At 42.4% G+C, this 17493-nt stretch overlaps 1 pseudogene; it reads left to right on the top strand.

Annotated features, from left to right (window-relative positions):
* Positions 1–16026: 16026 nt before the first annotated feature.
* Positions 16027–17009, top strand: LOC127030862 (olfactory receptor 11A1-like; annotated as a pseudogene).
* The last annotated feature ends 484 nt before the right edge of the window (positions 17010–17493 follow it).

Below are 17493 nucleotides of genomic sequence, written 5' to 3'. Positions count from 1 at the left end.
TAAGGGATTTCAGGCACTCACTCCCTGAAGCTCTGCATAGCACAAGAGCAGAGGCAAAGTTACTGTATTGTGTTTTCCTGAAAGTTCCCGGAAACTCAAGTGGTCACAATTACAGAGAGGCAGTAGGGTATAGAACAAAGAGTCTGATTCTCAGAGAGGTGATCAAGAAAAAGCAGAAAGCCTACAAGGAGTGGAAGCAGGGTAGGATTAGCAAGGAAAGCTACCTTAGTGAGGTCAGAACATGTAGGGATAAAGTGAGAGAGGCTAAAAGCCATGTAGAGTTGGACCTTGCAAAGGGAATTAAAACCAATAGTAAAAGGTTCTATAGCCATATAAATAAGAAGAAAACAAAGAAAGAAGTGGGACCGCTACACACTGAGGATGGAATGGAGGATAAAGATAACCTAGGCATGGCCCAATATCTAAATAAGTACTTTGCCTCAGTCTTTAATAAGGCTAATGAGGAGTTTAGGGATAATGGAAGGATGACAAACTGGAAGGAGGATATAGAGGTGGATATTACCACATCTGAGGTAGAAGCCAAATTTGAACAGCTTAATGGGACAAAATCGGAGGGCCTAGATAATCTTCATCCAAGAATATTAAAGGAACTGGCACATGAAATTGCAAGCCCATTAGCAAGAATTTTTAATGAATCGGTAAACTCAGGGGTTGTACCATATGACTGGAGAATTGCTAACATAGTTCTGATCTTTAAGAAAGGGAAAAAAGTGATCCGAGTAACTATAGGCCTATTAGTTTGACATCTGTAGAATGTAAAGTCTTGGAAAAAATTTTGAAGGAGAAAGTAGTTAGGGACATTGAGGTCAATGGTAATTGGGACAAGTTACAACATGGTTTTACTAAAGGTAGATCGTGCCAAACCAACCTGATCTCCTTCTTTGAGAAGGCGACAGACTATTTAGACAAAGGAAATGCAGTAGATCCAATTTACCTCGATTTCAGTAAGGCATTTGACACGGTTCCACATGGGGAACTAATAGTTAAATTGGAAAAGATGGGGATCAATATGAAAATTGAAAGGTGGATAAGGAACTGGTTAAAGGGGAGACTCCAAAGGCCGTACTGAAGGGTGAACTGTCAGGCTGGAAGGAGGTAACTAGTGGAGTTCCTCAAGGATCGGTTTTGGGACCAATCTTATTTAACCTTTTTATTACTGACCTTGGCATAAAAAGCGGGAATGTGTTAATAAAGTTTGCGGATGACACAAAGCTGGGGGGTATTGCTAACACAGAGAAGGACCGGGATATCATACAGGAAGATCTGGATGACCTTGTAAACTGGAGTAATAGTAATAAGATGAAATTTAATAGTGAAAAGTGCAAGGTCATGCATTTAGGGATTAATAATAAGAATTTTAGATATACATTGGGGACACATCAGTTGGAAGCAACAGAGGAGGAGAAGGACCTTGGAGTATTGGTAGATCACAGGATGACTATGAGCCGCCAATGTGATATGGCCGTTAAAAAAGCTAATGCAGTTTTAGGATGCATCAGGTGAGGTATTTCCAGCAAAGATCAGGAGGTGTTAGTACTGTTATATAAGGCACTGGTGAGACCTCATCTGGAATACTGTGTGCAGTTCTGGTCACCCATGTTTAAGAATGATGAATTCAAACTGGAACAGGTTCAGAGACGGGCTACTAGGATGATCCCAGGAATGGAAAACCTGCCTCATGAAAGGAGACTCAAAGAGCTTGGCTTGTTTAGCCTAGCCAAAAGAAGGCTGAGGGGGGATATGCTTGCTCTTTGTAAATATATCAGAGGGATTAATATTAGGGAGGGAGAGGAATTATTTAAGCTTAGTACCAATGTAGACACAAGAACAAATGGGTATAAACTGGACACTAGGAAGTTTAGACTTGAAATTAGACGAAGGTTTCTAACCATTAGAGGAGTGAAGTTCTGGAACAGCCTTCCAGGGGGAGTAATGGGGGCAAAAGACATATCTGGCTTTAAGACTAAGCTTGATAAGTTTATGGAAGGGATGGTATGATGGGATAGCTTAATTTTGGCAATTGATCTTTGATTATCAGCAGATAAGTATGCCCAGTGGTCTGTGATGGAATGTTGGATGGGATGGGATCTGAGTTACTGCAGAGAGTTCTTTCCTGAGTGCTGGCTGGTGAGTCTTGCCCACATGCTCAGGGTTTAGCTGATCGCCATATTTGGGATCGGGAAGGAATTTTCCTCTGGGGCAGACTGGCAGATGCCCTGGAGGTTTTTCACCTTCCTCTGGAGCATGGGGCATGGGTCACTTCCTGGTGGATTCTCTGCAGCTTGAGGTCTTCAAACCACAATTTGAAGACTTCAATAACTCGGACATAGGTTAGGGGTTTGTTATAGAAGTGGATGGGTAGGGTTCTGTGGCCTGCTTTGTGCAGGAGGTCAGACTAGAGGATCATATTGGTCCCTTCCAACTCTAAAGTCTATGAATCTATGAGTCTATGATTCAATTGGTAGAGGCACAGGCCTGCTACTCAGAAGACATGGCATTTATTCCTGGCCCTGACACTGACCTGCTATGTGACCTGGCCCAAGTTGTGTCATTTTGTGCCTCAGTTTCCCCTCCCTTGTGTTCTGTGTTAAGATTACAAATTCAGTGTGACACAGGCTGTCTCTCACTAGGTGCTTGTGCAGCAGCTAGGAGAATGGTCAATAGAAATTTTACAAGAAATCTCTCTCAACAGAGGAAATTATTCTGTATGTCTACACTCATAATCTTTTGATACTCATTGGGTCCATCTGCGTGTACACTCTCACACATACTAAGTGACGAAAATAAATACCATGTAAATCTTTTGTAAGATGCTCATACTCAAAAGTCAGAGAGAGCTCAGACCAAAACCATATAGAGCTGGGAGTTTCTAAGTGTCTGTGTTAGGATTCCTGGGTTCTACTCACTTCCCGTATGCAACAACCTTCAACTCAGGGTCTGTTTCCTTTCCCACCCTTGGCCCATCTTGCTCTTTATGTATTACCTAGTGCAGTGGGCCACAGCTTTCAGGAGCATCTATCATCCAGATTTGTATTATTGTTATCCCTCAGTATTACAGCATGGGAACGTTAGTTATTATTATTAATAATAATTTGTTTTGTTATATTTCCTTTCATAGATTCACAGATTCCAAGGCCAGAAGGGACCACTGGGATCACAAGATGTTTAAGCAGACAACGGGGAAAGCTACCATCTAAAATTTATCCCCATGAGTCACCAGTGAATCCTGGCCACAGACAGACGCCACAGATTTTGGTTAGAAGTTTTGTTAAACCCACCACAGAAAGCCTGCATTTTAGTTGCTCAAATGCCCTCATTTAGCTTTGGCTAAAGAACACTGTCTGCTGGAGGTCATAGACGGTGATGTCTTCCATTCTTTATCTGCTCATTCATATCCATAGGGTTTGCTCCGAGGGCTCCAGTAATCGCCAGCACAATCTTTGCTCATAATCATTGCACTTTATGGTAGAGATGTTCACACTTTGCCCTCTTCTCATTCCTTTTCCATGTTTCTGTCTGCTGCTCCGGCAGTATCAATTAACATGGGCTTGTTTATCTAAAACAGCTATGTCCAGCATCTGTGACTGCAGTCCTTGTCCTGTGACAATTACAATAGCCTTTTTGTCATTCTCTAGAGCATTTTTGATTCAGTGGTTGTGACACCACATGGTTAATTTAAATCCAGAGAGGCTTCAGTGCAGAAAAGTGGCAACATCATTGTGTCTGTTCATATATACCCTCCCAGCCAGCCTCCTTCAGGTATTTGACACATGCTCCACCATCTCTTCCTTTTTGGAAGACATTCTGCAGATTGTGGAGAAGTTCTGTCAGTCAATTTGATTTCAAATGTCATTAAGCCTTAAGGACGGCTCTTGTGCACTCATAACAAGGATCCCTGCCTCTCTTTTGAGGCATCTTTCTGCAAACCGTGAGTCTGTGAATCTTTTATCACTAAGGGTTTTGATCTGTCTCCACCACTGCCTATGCATTGGCTTCTGTGTAACTCTTTCTAGGATTTCTTTGGCAATTTGCTTTCCCCTTCTTTTGTGCTTTCTTGGGCTGGGATGGATGTTCACCCATTGACTGGTATTTCTTCTATGTCAGTTGCTTCTTCCAGAGATAGCAAATACATCACATCCAGGGCCAGTACTTCCATTTAGGTGGCCTAGGCAATCACCTAGGGGGCCAGGATTATTGGGGGGCAGCATTTTGCCGGCGGAGAGCGGCAGGCGGCTCCAGTGGACTTTCCGCAGTCCTGCCTGCGGAGGGTCCCCTGGTCCAGCGGCTTCGGTGGACCTCCTGCGACGCGGCTGCGGCAGCTCCACTGGAGCCGCTGACCAGCGGACCCTCTCTGCAGGAATGCCTGCGGCAGCTCCGCCGGAGCCGCAGACCAGCGAGCGGGACGGTAAAATAGTCGTGTGCCTAGGACGCTAAAAACACTAGCACTGGTCCTGATCACATTGCTGGCTGTACATCCTGTCCAGGTCTTCACTCATATTCAGTACTCTGTGTATCATCAGGAGCTGTCTTGTTTAGATATCTTCTTTTAGCTTCTCCTTTTGATTCCACTTGATCACTCAGGCACTGTACCGGAACCTGCATGCCTGAGCAATATTTTTATACTCCTCTCTGGTCATTTGTCCAATCTTCCACTTCTTGTAAGCTTCTTTTTTGCATTTAAGATCAGCAAGGATTTCACAGTGTTCAGGTCTCTTAGTGCAACAGCATTTGGTAGCAAACCGGCTATTAGGTCCCAATAAGGCAAGAGGAGCAGGTGGAAAATGCCTTTTTCCTGTGGTAGTGGAAGGGATTCTCAGGATGATGGTGATGACACAAGCATAGGATGTCGGGGTCAATAGGAATTGGGCAGAGTGTCTGTAGAAGAGAATCTGAAGGTCACCAGTCATTCAGGAGATGCCATGGCAGGAGAGATTGATCAATGGGGTGAAGTAACAAAAGAAAAGGTCAATTTCATTGGTTGCCACAGAACATTATTCATTATAACAAAGATATTACTATGATAATAGTCAGAAAGGTACTTATGCTCCAGCAAGTCACAAGGGCTGCATAATAGAGTGGTTTACATATTGATAAATAACAATCATAAGACATTAATGCTAGCAGATAACATTCAGCCACAAAACCAAAACTGTCACTATTTGATACCCTACCTGCCCCTAGGATGTTGAACCTAATTATACTGTGGGCGCCACTGCTTAATGGCTCCCTCTACTGTTATGCCTTGAATTAGATAATGTATATTACTTTGAATGGACGTCTAAGACACAGGTACTATTCAATGGGTAGAATTTGCAAGACAAACCCAAGAAAGAAACCAACAGGACTCCACTGGCCATCACATACAGTCACCAGCTAAAACCTCTCCAACACATCATCAGGGATCTACAACCCATCCTGGACAATGATCCCACACTTTCACAGGCCTTGGGTGGCAGGCCAATCCTTGCCCACAGGCAACCTGCCAACCTGAAACATATTCTCACCAGTAACTGCACACTGCACCATAGGAACTCTAGCTCAGGAACCAACCCATGCAACAAACCTCGATGCCAACTCTGCCCACATATCTACATCAGCGACACCATCACAGGACCAAACCAGATCAGCCACATCATCACCAGTTCATTCACCTGCACGTCCACCAATGTAATATACGCCATCATATGCCAGCAATGCCCCTCTGCTATGTACATCGGCCAAACTGGACAGTCACTATGGAAAAGGATAAACGGACACAAATCAGATATTAGGAATGGCAATATATAAAAACCTGTAGGAGAACACTTCAACCTCCCTGGCCACAATATAGTAGATGTTAAGGTGGCCATCCTGCAGCAAAAAAACTTCAGGATCAGACTTCAAAGAGAAACTGCAAATTTGACACCATCAGCTCAGGATTAAACAAAGACTGTGAATGGATTGCCAATTATAGAACCAGTTTCTCCTCCCTTGGTTTTCAGACCTCAACTGCTAGAACAGGGCCTCATCCTCCCTGATTGAACTACCACGTTATCTCTAGCTTGCCTGCATATATATACCTGCCCCTGGAAATTTCCACTACATGCATCATGCTCCAAAACGTCTGTTAGTCTACAAGGTGCCACAGGACTCTTTGCTGCTTTTACAGATCCAGACTAACACGGCTACCCCTCTGATACTTGGAAAAATTGGAAAGAGTCCAGCGGAGGGCAACCAAAATGATTAGGGGGCTGGAGCACATGACATGAGGAGAGGCTGAGGGAACTGGGATTGTTTAGTCTGCAGAAGAGAAGAATGAGGGGGGATTTGATAGCACTTTCAACTACATGAAAAAGGGTTCCAAAGAGGATGGCTCTAGACTGTTCTTAGTTGTAGCAGATGACAGAACAAGGAGTAACGGTCTCAAGTTGCATTGGAGGAATTTTAGGTTAGATATTAGGAAAAACTTTTTCACTAGGAGGGTGATGAAGCACTGGAATGGGTTACTTAGGGAGGTGGTGGAATCTCCTTAGAGTATTTTAAGATCAGGCTTGACAATTCCCTGGCTGGGATGATTTAGTTGAGAATTGGTCTTACTTTGAGCCGGGGGTTGGACAAGATGATCTCCTGAGGTCCTTTCCAACCCTGATATTCTATGATTCTATGATTCAGAATCCTAAGTCCCATTTTAAAAATTATCCTTTGACCATGTCTGTAAAGGTATTTAGGCACCTAAAGATGCAGATAGGCACATAGGGTCAGATTTTTAAACATATCTAGGAGCCTAATGGGATTTTCAAAAGTACCTATGCATGTAACACCCATTGAAATCACTCATTGTTAAGCAGCTAGATGCTTTTAAAAATTCCAATAGGCGCCAAAGTACCTTTAAAAATCTGGCCCCATATGACTTGCCTAAGGTCACAAGTGAATCTTTGGCAGAGTTGGTCTCCCAAGTCTCCTGAACCACAAGACCATCCTTTTCTTGGTTAACTAAGAGAATGTGCCCACCAGTTGTTACCTGAGTTCAGAACTGGAGATAGGGACTTTGATTCCCAGTAGGTTCGGCCAACACCAGGCAAGAGGTCTGTCCACATCCAAAGAAGAGGCCTTCTTTCTTCTGAGATGTGGACCCCTCTATGACATGGTCAGCTCCAAAGCAGATTACTAGGATGCCATCTGTAGTGGGTCACAACTGAAATCTACTCTCAAGTCGAAGGTCATGCAAGTTACATGAGGCCAGTTGGTAAGTCAAGTAGCTCTTCCTGAGGACACTTATCCTAGCTCATGTCTTTGACCATGTCATCCTTCTCTTTGCATCCACTGGCTCCCAATTCTCCATCACATCCAACACAATCTACTGGTCTTCATTTTCAAGGCCCTGCCTGGCCTATCCCCATCTTTCTTTCACTATCAAGATGTCAACTCCCACCTCTGACCAGCCCATCAATGTCAGCCTTCATTGCCCTCTTGTTAAGTTTTCAAATAAGTAGCTTCATGTTTTCTCACATGCTGTCTCCATGCCTGGGTCAAACTCTGCATAAACATCCACAAAGCTACCTCATTATCCTCCTTCACATTCCTGCTTAAAAATCTCCTTTACCATAATATCTGCCAAAAAGAAAAGAAAAAAAAGCCTTGACAACAGTTAGAAACCTGGGGAACTGAGACCACTACGTACCACGCTGACCAATATTATCTTATTGTTTCTTGTACTCCCTTGTTGGCCTATCTGTATCCACCTGTTGCCTCTTGTCTTGTACTTACATTGAAAGCTCCTTGAGTAGAGATCATCTTTCTGTTCTATGTTTGTACATAATCTAGCACAATGGGGTTTGGGTCCATGACTGGGGACCATGGTGCAATCGCAATACAAAATATCATCATCATCATACCTGTGCTAGCTTTAATCTAGCTAGCATTGGTACCAAGTGAAGCCACAATAGCATGCACTTCAGTGTGTTGCTAACTAATAGCACAGTCAATTGATTGAAAAAGGACATCTTGGTCAACTCTGAACTTAATCCAAACCAACCACGCTAGATGTAGACATGTAATGCACAAATTGAAAATCAAGGACTCCCCAGGGTGGTGGAGCAGATCCCCATGACAGACTATAAAAGTCACCACCTACTGCCCAGTTTATTTATATGAAGGACACTTCCCTGCAATAAATTCTGCCACTCCTGATGGAGCCATCTGGCTCAATCGACCTCAGGGGACATGGTAGTTGCTGCTCTACACCAGCCAATGAAAGAAGAAGAATATTGAACACATGTGTAGTTCAAGATGATAAGTGTTCAAAAGACTAAATAACTAAAAATACCTAAATTTACAGCTAAAAGTCAATAACAGTGCAGTTCAGGAAAGAGTTACTATGTTAGGGATACTTCTGGGAAACTGTTCCGTGTATCATGTCAGTTCATCTTGCACAGAAGGTACATCCCAAAGTATGCCCCCCCCACCACAAATTAGCTATATTGATTGTATACCAGTACAAGAACTTTATAGAACACCCAAGACAAGAATTAATCAATCAGCTTTTTACCTTAGAACATAAGAACAGCCATACTGGATCAGACCAAAGGTCCATCTAGCCCAGTATTCAACAGTGGATAATGCCAGGTGGCCCAGAGGGAATGAAAAGACCAAGTAATCATCAAGTGATCCATCCCGTGTCGCCTTTTCCCAGCTTCTGGCAAACAGAGGCTAGGGACACCATTCCCCAGCTATTCAGGCTAATAGCTATTGATGGACCTATGCTGCACAAACTTATCTAGTTCTTTTTTGAACCCTGTTATAGTCTTGGCCTTCATGATTGTGACGGGTTTGGTCACAGAGACCCCTTTGGGACTGTCACCTGATGTGTTGAGATGACCTTTGAGACCATTTTCTCTGCTAGTTTGGGACTTCAGAACCCTGTGGTGTTGAGCCAGACAGGCAAGCCTGCTGCAACACAGAGCCAGGATCTGAACCATGCCCCCAAAGCTGCAGACTTCACTGAAAACAGTGTAACAAGTGCTCCTGTCTTCATCACCTAGACATTCAGCTCCCAATGGGATCCAAACCCCAAATACATCAGTTTTATTCTGTATAAAGCTTATACAGGGTAAACTCATAAATTGTCCACCCTCTATAACACTGACAAAGAGGAATGCACAGATGTTTGCTCCCCCAGGTATTAATCACTTACTCTAGGTTAATTAATAAACAAAAGTGATTTTATTAAGTATAGGATAGTATTAAGTAGGATTTAAGTGTTTTCAAGTAATAACAGACAAAACAAAGTAAGTTACCAAGCAAAATAAAACAAAACACGCAAGTCTAAGCCTAATACATTAAGAAATTGATTACAGATAATCTCACCTTCATAGATGTTCCAATAAGCTTCTTTCACAGACTGGACTCCTTCCTAGTCTGGGCCCAATCCTTTCCCTGATACAGTTCTTGTTAGTTCCAACTCATGTGGTAACTAAGGGATTTCTCATGACTGGAACCCTCTTTGTTCTGTTCCATCCCCTTATATAACTTTGGCACAAGGCAGGAATCCTTTGTCTCTCTCTGGGTTCCCACCCATCCTTCTAAATGGAAAAGCACCAGGCTAAAGATGGATTCCAGTTCAGGTGACATGATCACATGTCACTGTAAGACTTCTTTACCCACTTGTTGGCACCCACATATACAGAAAGGCTTACAAGTAAACAGAGCCATTTACAATCAATTGTCCTGATTAATGGGAGCCATCAAGATTCCAAATCACATTAATAGCCCACATTTTGCATAATTACAATAGGAACTTAAGTTATATTTCATATTTCTAGTTTCAGCTACAAAAATGATACATTCATACAAATAGGATGAACACACTTAGCAAATTATAAGCTTTGTAATGACACCTTACAAGACACCTTCTGTATGAAGCATATTCCAGTTCATTATATTCACACTCTTTAGCATATTTTCATAAAATCGTATGGAGTGCAACATCACAATGATCTTCTCTGGCAAGGAGTTCCACAGGTTAACTGTGTGTTGTGTGAAAAAATACTTCCTTTTGTTTGTTTTAAATCTGCTGCCTATTAATTTCATTTGGTGACCCTCTAGTTCTTGTGGTATGTGAAGGAGTAAATAACACTTCTTTATTTACTTTGTCCACACTAGTCATGATTTTATACTTTGTTTTTTCTGGTACCATGAAGTACCCTATAGCTCTTGTTTTTTAACACAGCATTCCAAACCAGTGAGGTGTGAAGGGATTCCTTAACTTATACCAGAGTAGAACACTCACGTGTCCTGATTTTGACAGCATTTATATTCTCTAGTGCCAAACATTCCATTTAACCTTGCAGCGTATTGTGGAACATATAGCTCTTGTCACAAGGGAGCAAGAGTGAACCTAGTACAATTTAGCATAACTTTGTGCTAATGTTTATCATGTGATATGCAATACGTATAAATATAATGTGCAGTACGTATAACACATCTATTGGCCAACAGCAGGCTAACCATCCAAGTATGTACCCAGAGTCCTGGGCCAGATTTGTACAGCCTGTGCTGCCTCTGCTTCATGGCTTTTGGGCCTTATGCTCACCAGATAAAAGATTGTGTGAGTATATCTACCTGTGCTGCCGTTACACTCTGTGATTGCAGTGGAAATGTATTCTAAAATCCTCAGGGTTAAGGGGGATGTGAATCCTAAGAAGGTTTTACTGGCCAGGAATACACGCAGAGGTCCAACGCTATTGTGCCTCCTGCTCAGAATGCCAGTTGCATAGCCCCTGACCGCACTTGAGGGCCTCATTAGTACTTTTACCTATTAGTCCCTTTCAAGACGATAGCTGTGGACCCACTAGAAAGATCGACACAGGACCACCGAAATGTACTAGTCATCCTTGACTTTGCCATGCGGTACCCAGAAGCCATTCCTTTAAGAAACCCCAAATTCAAGGCAATAGCTAAAGAACTACTACAGGTTCTTGCCAGAGTGGGCATCCCTAAAGAGAACCTGACTGACCAAGGAACCCTCTTCACAGTGAAATTAATGAAGGGCTTATGTACCCTGATCCGCCCAAGGAACCTCAGTCTACCATCCACAAACAGATGGCCTGGTCGAGCGATATAAAAGTATGATCCGGAAGGTGGTAGCACAGGATAGAAAAGACTGGGAGACCCTTCTGCCATACCTAATCTTTGCAATATGGGAAGTTCCCCAGGCATCCACTGGTTTCTCTCCCTTTGAGCTACTATACGGACACCAACCACATGGAATATTAAATATTAGAAAGGAGGATTGTGAAGAACAACCCAATCCAGGAAAGAATGTCATTGAGTATGTGATACAGATGAGAGAGTGAATAGCTCAAGTGACCCCCATAGTACGAGAACATTTGGAAAAAGCACAAGAGGCCCAGTGGACATATTACAACCACCAGGCGAAAGTATAGATATCTCACCTAGAAGAATGGGTGATGGTGCTAGTGCTGACAGCAGAAAGCAAATGCCTTTCTGGCATAGGCTGTATGAAACAGTGCAAGCCATTGGGGAGGTGGACTATAAGGTCAGACAACCAGACCACGCCCTGCTCCATTAGATGCACGGAAACAAGGAGAAGAATGCGAAGATGGTTCCTATCCTTGCAACCCTTCCATTTCCATGTACAGCATAGGGCTGGAAGCCAGCATGGCAACGCTGATGGCCTGTCACAACAACACTGCTTCTCGTCCCAAGTAGCCCAACCCCATGGTGTTGAACAGAGGCAAGGGAGGAGGAGAATTTGTGATATAGCAGGGCCAAGGGCAGCAGGAGAATGATAGATGGGAGATATGTAAGCCCCAAGATGATGAGAGCTTTATTCCCTGTAGAGGGAAGAAAGACTGCTACAGATTAATTAGAGCACCTGAAACCAATTAAATCAATTAGAGCACCTGAAGCCAGTGACCTGATAAAAACACCCTGCTTCAATCAGACAGTTGGAGGAGTTGAAGCTGAGTGGTTTGGTGTTGTAGCAGAGAATAGTTTGGAGGAGAGCAGTTTGAAGGAGTTGAAGCAGAGTGGTTTGATGTTGCATCGAAGAGCAGTTTGGAGAAGTGCTGTGGTGGTCCAGAAGACCAAGACCCTAGGTAACCCTGGAAACCTGGCTTGGGAAGAGCAGAAGGACTCTATAGACACAAGGGGTTGGGAGAAACTTGGACCAAGTGGAAAGAGTGCAGGAAGCCCCACAAGCTGAAGGGCCAGAGAGGGAAGTAGCCCAAGGGAAGAAACCGCTACTTCAAGTGGTTCGTCACTATCCCTAGGGCCCCTGGGCTGGGACCCAGAGTAGAGGGCAGGCCCAGGTCTCTCCCTCTCCACTCCCATTTTCTGGGACACTAGTAATATTTACCACAAATGATAAATAATAATTAATAATAAATAGTGTATAATGAGCATGTCATAAAATACAAATATTATTATATTACATTTCCAAGATCACTGCATTTATAATTTATATTCAGGTGTCATAGGTCTCACCTCGACTCTGAACTTTAGGGTACAGATGTGGGGACCTGCATGGACACTTCTAAGCTTAATTACCAGATTAGATCTGGTATCATTGCCACCATCCAGAATTCTTAGTGTCTGGATCACTCCCTTTCCTCCAAAAACCTTCCCCTCTCTGGGTAGCCTTGAGAGATTCCTTTACCAATTCCCTGTTGAGTCCAGGTCCAATCCCTTGGATCTTAACACAAGGAAAAATCAATCAGGTTCTTAAAAAGAAGGCTTTTAATTAAAGAAAAGAAAGGTAAAAGAAAGAAAAAAAACCTCTGGGAGACAGCATATCTGCTAATTTCACAGACAATAACTTGAAAACACAGGATGTTCCCCTGGGCAAAAATCTTAATACACACAAGAATACCCAAATTTGATAATTCCCTTAATTTGCATCAAGACAAGTACAAAAGAAAATAAACATAAACCTATTTATTCCTTTCTAAAACTTACTAGTCTGAAAAGAGGCTGGTTCCTTGATCTTTTTCACTCCTGCTGAAACTGAAAACTGACTAAACAAACGAAACTTCCCTCCTTCCTTTTTAAACATCTTGTTCTCCCATGGGTTCCTCTGGTCACGTGTCAGCTTGGCTAGGTGAACTTCTTAACCTTTTACAGGTAAAAGAGGCATTAACCCTTAGCTATCTGTTTCTGACATCAGGTAAAGGAGAAAATTCCTTGAAATATTCATTTTTAGGAGGGGATTCACAAAACTTGACTTTTTAGTGAAAGGGGCTCAAAGGTTGTTAAAGTTTTGGACCACTGTGATAGAGGGAAAGGTCTGCTATCTGTGGAGGAAGCAATTAACTATGAAGAATATAACATCAATTCTGTGAGGAGTCAGAGTAAAAGGACACAATACCAAGTGATGGCCAAGTGTGTATCCCAGCCCAAGAAAGCATAAAAGAGAAAAGAAAACAAATCTTCAAGGAAAGTCTGGAAAGATTTACCCAGAAATCAACACACAATCAGAAAATATGTATGATCACACCACTAAACTTATCTTCATGGTCTGGTGAGTTATTGCTTCAAAGTTACCTAAACTGTCATCTCATCTACCTAATGAAAACAAAGACTTCCTTTGAGTTAGAAGTTCTTCTCACTCCTTAATTTTCCCTTTTAGTTTAGAAGTTGACTCCATTTCCACATCCACTGATTCTGTCTAGAGAGTATAGATATGATTAGCTTTTCCCTTTGGCTTATTTCAAGTACCCATCAGCCAAAGTGCCAAGGGAGATGCCTCCTTCTCACATGAAGGATAAATAATGAATCAGAAGAGACACAGGCTCTTTAGTACTACATACAAGGCACAGGAAACCAAGCAGGCCATCCAGACCATTGCTGAGAGAATGAAGACAAGTGAAGAAGATGGTGACTGTCTGCTGAGAATGCAATCTGCACCTGGCTATCCAAAATGCTGATTGAAGAGGTTATATCAGAGGTTGAAGATCAGTCTTAAAGGTAAAGCAATCTTCCCCCTTTTCCTATTTGAAATGATAGAAACAGGTCAGGGAATAAAAACACAACCATTCATATATTCCAAGACCAGAAGAGACCATGGTGAACATCTAGTCTGACCTCCTGCAAAACATAGGCCTTTGGAGCTTATCCGAATTAATTCCTGTGGCAGCCACCAATAAAACAAAAAGCTTCTGTGTGCTATACAGTGTCAACCTGAAATATTTTCTCATCTGAAACTGAAATGTAGCTGCATTTCCAAAATAAGCTGATATTTATATGCCCAGCAATACCAGATTTGCATTCACAGCGATACAGTCATGATTTATGGCTGTGATGGCTTGGGGAATTTATCTGTGCAATTTATGAATTCTGGTTGATGCTATGAAGTTGTTATAAAATGGATGTACCCAGGAATGCCTTTATGTGAATGTGGAATCTACCACTTTCTAACACTGGCACAAGGATGTACCTACCAGGCAATGGAGAGCAGTTAATCTAAATGGCTGAACTCTGACTCAACAATTGGTATGGTGAGGAAGTGGGCTGGTGCTTGGAGAAGCTACTTCCTCCAGAATATTGCAAGGGGGCTGGTGATGGAGGATTTGGAAAAACACCAGAAGCAGAACAAAGGAACCTGGTTTTGGTAGGGGGACATATACATTCAAGACACTTGCTAAGACAGGAAGATGAAGCTTTGGGTAGGAGAGGAGAAGACAAAAAGAAACTTTTGTAGTGGGAGTCCTGTTTATCTGTAGACTAGCCAAATCAGAGAAGGTTGGCCGTAATAGAGAAGTCATGAGCCACCAGTAAAGGATCCTGTACACCCAAGGAGTTTCTCCCCAGCCCAGAGAACTCTCCAGGGTCGGGGGAAAGCTGAGGCAGGGAAATGTGGATAGGTGTGTTTAATATTTTGTGTAACCCTGTGTATCTCTCCTGCTGTTAAGTAAAGAGCAATGAGGTTTAGAATCCTGTTCAAAGTCTGTCTGTGAATCTACTGGCTCTCACTGTAACCCAGAGGGCTCACACCTTTAGTGGCATGGTGGGGATTGCAGAGAGCTGCTGGGGAGGCCTGAGGGAGATGATGCTAGTTTCAGGGCTTGGGCAATTGGATCTGGCAAAAGGGATGCGAGACAAAAGGTCTGCACCTCGCATCCCAAAGCCAAGGACAGTGCCTAAACTTGTCCCATCACCAGCAAGCTAAGAGCATGTGTAACTCCTGACAGCATTCTGACATGTGCCCCATACGGGAAGCGTGACTAGATCTCTGACAATGGTGTTACACAGATGTTGGTGTTGTCCTTGTTACTTCTATTCAGGTAAATATCCCACACCAATCACAATCATATCACAGCACCTACAGGAGTGAAAAATGCTAAAGAATAATAAGGGAATCCCCCAAAGTGTCAAATAATGAACATTGTCAGCAGTGGACTCTTCATTGAAGGGAAGCATTTTTCTGCTCCTATATTTAGTGCATGACAGAAGGTGAGCAAATAATCCAAAACTGTTATGACAACACTTCAGTCTCTCAGTACTACTTGTGAAAACTTTTTCACTGAGGTGCATCTTTTGAAGCAAAATGGCTTTTTCAATTAAATGGAATATTTTGTGAAAATTTGCATATTCTGCTAAATTTTCTGTTTTTATTTTCTTTTGAAGAATCAAAACCACAAACACTGAAAACAATGAGCAAAAACTAAAATATTCTATTTTTTCTTCTTTTTATATTTTTTTTCAGGAAAAAAAGAAAGAAACAAACAAAAAAATCAATTTCCCAACCACCTCAAAGTTGGGTAGCCTGAGCCATTATCTGATCTTTACTGGTGGAGTTTGGATGGCAGAATATGCATGATTTGTTCCGAAATGAGAGATACCAGACAAATAAATTCCATGGTCTGGGGGTTTGATCCAATTGTTGGAAAGGTAAATAGAGTGCAATGAGCAGTTTTGAACATTTCTGGAATTTAAAAGAAGAGGTGGTTTAGGTTTATTCTCTTCAAATTGTATTTTTGGATTTGTTTGTGTTCCCTAGATATGACAATGGCAAACACAGAGTGGAGAAATCAAACGATCATCCCTGAATTCATCCTCCTGGGATTTGGGGATCTCCCGGCACTGCAGATCCTTCTCTTCCTGTTGTTGCTAGTGATCTACGTTGTGACCTTGGCCGGGAATGTCCTCATCATTGTGCTGGTTGTGGCCGATCAGCACCTTCACACCCCCATGTACTTCTTCCTGGGGAACTTGTCCTGCTTGGAGATCTGCTACACCTCCACCATCCTGCCCAGGATGCTGGCCAGTCTCCTGACTGGGGACAGAACCATTTCTCTGAATGGCTGCTTGGTGCAATTATATTTCTTTGGTTCTCTAGTAGGCACGGAATGTTACCTGCTAGCTGCAATGTCTTATGATCGGTATTTAGCAATATGTAACCATTGCATTATTCAACCAATATGAATGACAGGTTCTGCCTCCAGCTAGCAGCTGGGTCTTGGCTAAGTGCATTTTTGATTGTTACCATAATAATATGTTTAATGTCACAGTTAACTTTCTGTGGCCCCAAAGAAATGGACCATTTCTTTTGTGATCTCACTCCAGTGATAAAACTGTCCTGTAGTATCACCCACCAGATGGAACTTGTGACCTTCTTGGGATCCTTCCTATTCACTTTACCACCATTTATATTAACCCTGACATCCTACGTTTGTATCATAACTGCCATCCTGAGAATCCCTTCTAGCACTGGGAGGCAAAAGGCATTTTCCACCTGCTCCTCTCACCTTATTGTGGTTACTACTTTCTATGGCACCCTAATCATTGTCTATATTTTACCAAAAACCAAGATGCTGCGAGAGCTTAACAAAGTGTTCTCTGTCTTCTACACCGTCCTGACTCCCTTGGCCAACCCCCTCATCTACAGCCTGAGAAACAAAGAGGTCATGGAGGCCCTGAGAAAAGCTGCCAGGAACTCTGTGGCTTTCATGAGTTCATTTATAGAGGGTGACATGAAATGGAGAGTATGATCTATCACATTTATTTGGGCATAAGCTTTTGTGGACTAAAACCCACTTCATCTGATGCATGGAGTGGAAAATACAGTAGGCAGATATAAATACACTGTACATAAAAAGATGAGGATTGCCTTACCAAGTGGGTGTCAATGCTAACAAGACAATTCAATTAAAATGGAAATGGCCTATTCTTAAGAGTAAAATACCAAGAGAGTTAAAAATCACTTTTGTAATGGTAATGAGGCCAACATAATCAGAGTGGCCATTTAAACAGTTGACAAGAAGGTGTGAGTAATAGTAGGGGAAAATTAGTTTTTGTAGTGACTTATCTACTCTCAGTCTTTATTTAAGCCTAATTTGATGGTGTCCAGTTTTCAAATTAATTCCAGTTCAGGAATTTCTCAATGGAGTCCGTTTCTGAAGTGTTTTTGTTGAAGAATTGCCATTTTTAGGTCTGTAATTGAGTGTCCAGGGAGGTTGAAGTGTTCTCCAACTG

The sequence above is a fragment of the Gopherus flavomarginatus genome, chromosome 11, assembly GCF_025201925.1.
Source record: "Gopherus flavomarginatus isolate rGopFla2 chromosome 11, rGopFla2.mat.asm, whole genome shotgun sequence".
Lineage (NCBI taxonomy): Eukaryota > Metazoa > Chordata > Testudines > Testudinidae > Gopherus > Gopherus flavomarginatus.
Note: the sequence above shows the minus strand (reverse complement) of the source record. Positions and strands in the feature narration are given on the sequence as shown.